Genomic DNA, 5019 nt, shown 5'->3' with positions numbered 1-5019 from the left:
GAATAAAAATACCATTTCTCAAATTGAAAAAAAAAAATTCCATGTTGAGGCAGGCAGATATGTGCGAGTTGGAGGCCAACCTGTCTATACAGGGAATTCTGGGCTAGCCAGGGCTGCATAGTGAGACCCTGTCAATAAACGTAATCTTTTAATCCTGTCAGATTTCCCCATTGAAGCTCCATAAACTGAATCTATCTTATATATCCTACGTAGCTGTCCTGGAACTCACTCTATAGACCAGGCTGGCCTCAAACTCAGAAATCCACCTGCCTCTGCCTCCCGAGTGCTGGGATTAAAGGTGTGCGCCACCACTACCCGGCTAGATACACATTTTAAAATTTTGTTTATTTTATGCTTGTGAGTGGTTTGTCCACATATATGTATGTGCACCATGTCAGTGCCCACAGAGCCCAGAAGGGGCATCAGATGCCAAGGACCACCTGAACTTATGGATGGTTGTGAGCCAGCATGGGGGTGCTGGGACTGAACCCAGGGCCTCTGGAAGAGGAGCCAGTGCTCTAACCACTGAGCTGTCTCTCCAGCCCATGACTTTGTGTATTAAACTCTGCTTGCATAGAGGCCCACAGGTAAGCAGCTATCTGCCTTGCACCAGCCTGTGCATGTGGATGAAGATAGTGAAGGGTAGGTCACGAGAGAGCAATAAACGATGCGCGGGAGCCAATGCGGCCAGCTCTCCCATTCATACCGCTGAGTATCGTCACTGCGGGAATATTTACCTCATGGGAATTAGTAAATGCTATGATGATTTCTACCTGGAGACCCCAACAACTCCAGGCACATGCCTCCGTTTCTCCCAAAATGTAAGATTAATTAACATTCAGAATAATGTCAGACATTGTGGCTTTGAATTGCTACTCAAGAAATTTATGAAGAACAGCTTTTGGAGTTTTATGAAATTTCTCCAGTATTTACTGGGGAATGTTCCTGAGAGCCAATGTTAAGTAGAAAAACAGTACGTAATGATTACAACGCGACTCAGTGACGAATTCCAAGGCACATTTTGCTTAGTAACCCATCAGCTTCAAGCAGTCTCCAGATAGGTTTGATCCATCCCCGGGTTTTATTTCTACAACAAACAAAATTTAGTGGTTTCTGGTTATTCACATTAATGAGCTAACGTCCAACGCTGCGCATGGGTTAGCGCGCTCTGGGTTAATGCGCATGCTCCGTGTCTCAGGGGCGGCGTGGAGGGCGGAGACAAACGAGCCCTCAGGATGGGCTTTGCTTTGCCAAAATGTAAACAAGATGAAAAAGCATAAAGTCTCCTTAATAGATTGGATGAAGCTAGCCTGGGAATTTGTCTCACCAATGGGCTACTGTGTGCTCCTATCCCGTTCCCATTCTTCTCAGCTCAGTTACCGTCGAGAAGGTAACAGCCCTGGGCACTCACTGGAACCTGGTCCTCAGAAAGGTGGTCACGTATATGTTCATTTAGCACCTGAGTTTCTGCGTGTAGTTTTTGTGCAGTTAAATTCCCCTGCCTCTGTCTCGGCACTTCCACGGAGCCACAGTGTCCTCAGGAGAGGAAGCGGGACCCCTTGGCTGCCTTAGGACAATATTTGGCCTGCTTCTTCTTTGCTGTAGTGCAGCATTCTGAGCCATCTCTTCCTCCTGGCTGTCTTCCTCACCCCCTCTGCATGCCTTCGACAGTTTCCACTGACATGGCCCCCATCCGTGCACTTGATCTGAACTTTGCCGGGTTTGGCTGTGAGGACGCCATGGTGACTTTTGGGGTCTTCAAGCATCTGCCTGTGCTTGGCCACCCCGGCTCCCAGCACAAGGCCATTCTGATGTTCTTATCGCCCTACACTGAGTTTTCCCCACCGTAATACTGTCTGTTTTACATCCCTCCACATTCCCCGACATCCTGTTGTCCTTTCCTACCTACCTGGTCTTTAAAGGAAAATTCGAGAGCTGTGTTTCCATTTCTTCCCTTTTCTCTCGTGTCAGGAACCATCACAAGGCGGACTCTATAGCCCAGACCCAAAATTGATTCAATACAAATATTTTTGGTGTTTAAAATTTATGCAACCTTGTAAACATCCCAGACTATTCACAGACTTCACATCGACCCTCTCCAAACAAATATATGCCCTGCCAGTACTGTTAAGCCGTTTCTATGTAGCTTTTAGTCTGGGTTATTTCCTCAAGCCAGGAATTATTTCTTATACTTTTATTTCTGACAGGACAATTTCTAGTGCCTTTGTGTTCTGCTGTCATTTTTAAATCCTATTGCATTATAGAAAAAGTATGAGATCTTGTGGCTTCTCCTTATTAAGCAATAACCAATGCAGGATTGTGGGGTGTCAATATTCAGGCCCAGGACGTCATACTGCATTTACTGCCCGGTACTTGATTTTTATAGTTCTCAGTTTGCTTTCTAGATTTACCTACGTGACATGGTCTATCTGACAGATTGGCTTTTAACCGCTGTTAGGACTTTATCTGTGAACGTCCCAGAATTGATTCTCTCATTCCCTGTGGACAGACATTTTGGCTAGTTTCATTCCACCTCTCTTAACTACAAACCACGATCTTTTAGACAAATTTGTGCATTTCTCCTTCTCTAAAAGGGTATGAGTTTTCTCCAGGATGGATTCCTAAAATTGCAGTCACTTGATTAGAGGTTTTAAGATATTTTGCCTTGACAGTGTCCCCAGAGTACAGCTCAGTGGTGACAATGTATAGACTCCCATCGGAAGCTGCTAGGATTTTTCTCACGTCACCACCAACCCTTGACAATTTCTTTTTTGTATTTGCCGTTTGGGTTTGGATGGTTGTGTACCATGGCCTTGTTTTGCACATCCAAGAAGACACAAGAATCTTCAGCCTGAAGAACCTGAATCCTGGGCAGAACAAGCACATAAAATCTGTACTTAGTGACATCACAGCCAACGTTTGGAATGTCAGTGACAGAGAGGAAAAATCTTGTTAAAAATAACGGAAGGGACAAAAGAATCTTACCAGGGAGAGTCGAGACAGTTGACAGAGATATCTCGCTGGCAGTTATAGAGGGAGGTGATGGGATGACATCGTCCACGTGCTGAGGGGAGAGAAAAACCATCAGAACTAAATGGAGCTGTTCCTCCCCTGGTTCTCCTGGCGGTTGGACCTCAGCGTTCCCGTTGGCCTCCTACATCCTTCAGAAGCAGATAACCCTCTCTTATGAAGAGGAGGACATATCTGTGAAGGGAGGCACACACCCGAGCTCTGGTCACACTCTTGGCCCTGAGGATAGGGAGGTCAGAGAGGGGCAAGACCCGTGGAACGCCACACCCCTGAAACCAGCTCAACCAACAACTCCAGTCAGTAAACTGAAAGGACCCCCTCTCCTGCCCTGGGGATGTAGCTTGTTTGTGTCTGACTCATGTATCTAGCTTCCAGAGAAGAAGCCTATTCTAAGATAAAAACAGAAGAAGAGGTGCCAAAAAGGACTCAGAAAATAAGAGAAAAATCGTGCGGCTTAAGCAGTCATGGATAAAGCTGGCAAATGGTGCAGAGGATAAAGGCGCTTTCTACCTCATCTGCCAGCCGCAGTTTGATATTGGGTCCCATGTGGTAGAAGGAGAGAACTGGCTCCCAAAAGTTATCCTCAGACCTATACACTTGGGCATACACACGAATGCACACACACACATGCACATACACACACATGCATGCACACACACATGTACACACACACACATGCATGCACGCACAAGCACACACTCACACACACCAGCACACGCACATGCATACAACAAGTTACAGCTAGGTACACACTTTCAGTTTACTGACTTGGAGTTGTAGGCATGCTAGAGGACAGATGTGGTGGTAGCTCAACCACTGTGAGAGATAAAAGACAGGCAGCCACCAAAGGACAGTAGACCACAGCACTGCTCCTCCAGGGTCGAGTCTGGTAGACCCACCCACCAGCAACTGCCCCACCCAGGAAATAAAGGGACTCAGCTTTTCTGTGTACATTCCCACCTCAAGCACAGAAACTGCACAGACATCCACTCCCTTATCTTGCACATGTACGATCTATTGATTGAGCTGAAAGACAACACAGTCCACTGAAATCACAGAACTGCAGGGCTGGGGGGGGGGGTTCTGGAAGGTTCTCTTGTGTTCTGAACAGGTGAATGACTCAAAAGCCACAGGCAGAGCTGTTGGCAGGACACCACTGGTTAGTGCCCGAGGTAGGGAAAAGCCTGGATCTGCCACCTTTAAAGTCACATTTACTTCCCAGAGCATCCCAGCTGTCCCCAGATAGTCTTGTAAAAGCTAGTCACCATCGACATACACTCAACCTTTAGAGCTTAAGTTCTTTCTTGGTCTACACAACATCTCTGTAGAACGGGCAAGGCAGGTATCTCCCGTTTGCTTCTGTCAGTCAGGAGAGGGATGATAAAAGATGTGTTCAAAGTCCGGCCATTTCTATCCTGGTTTCATTTCTGCTGATGTGATAACATGTCTTGATGTTAAAAATAAAAAGAAACAGTAAAAACCTTAGGGGAGGGGACTAGAGAGATGGCTCAGTGGTTAAGAACACTGGTTGCTCTTCCAGAGGTCCTGAGTTCAATTCCCCACAACGACATGCTGGCTCACAACCATCTGTAATGGGATCCAGTGCCCTCTTCTGCTGTGTTTGAAGATAGCAATAGTGTACCCACATACATAAAATAAACAAATTGGAAAAAGAAACTTTGGGGAGAAAATGTTTACCTTAGCTCACAATTCTTACTGCAGGAGCTGGAGACAGAAAGTCACACTGCAAGCCCAGTCAGGAACAGACAGAAGTGAGTGTGTGCACGCTTAGCACTCAGCCAGCTTGCTCTACTCTGATAGCTTCCAAAAACCCAAATCCAGGAATGATGCCAGCCACTTTCAGGTTGGGTCTTCCCTTATCAATTAAGAAAATCAGCCGGGCGTGGTGGTGCACGCCTTTAATCCCAGCACTCGGGAGGCAGAGGCAGGCGGATTTCTGAGTTCGAGGCCAGCCTGGTCTACAAAGTG

At 46.6% G+C, this 5019-nt stretch overlaps 1 protein-coding gene across 2 annotated transcripts in view; it reads right to left on the bottom strand.

Annotated features, from left to right (window-relative positions):
* Positions 1-358: 358 nt before the first annotated feature.
* Positions 359-5019, bottom strand: part of Mobp (myelin associated oligodendrocyte basic protein) — a 30386-nt gene continuing 25725 nt past the window's right edge. For both annotated transcript variants that reach the window (XR_003837625.1, XR_003837624.1), the window contains 2 exons: positions 2986-3064; positions 359-2867 (listed from right to left, as the gene is read on the bottom strand). The gene's annotated coding sequence lies outside the window, so the exon portion shown is untranslated. The remainder of the gene's footprint in view (positions 2868-2985; positions 3065-5019) is intronic.

Source organism: Mus caroli, chromosome 9 (genome assembly GCF_900094665.2).
Source record: "Mus caroli chromosome 9, CAROLI_EIJ_v1.1, whole genome shotgun sequence".
In the NCBI taxonomy this organism is placed as follows: Eukaryota; Metazoa; Chordata; class Mammalia; order Rodentia; family Muridae; genus Mus; species Mus caroli.
This window is presented reverse-complemented; position numbering and strand designations above follow the sequence as displayed.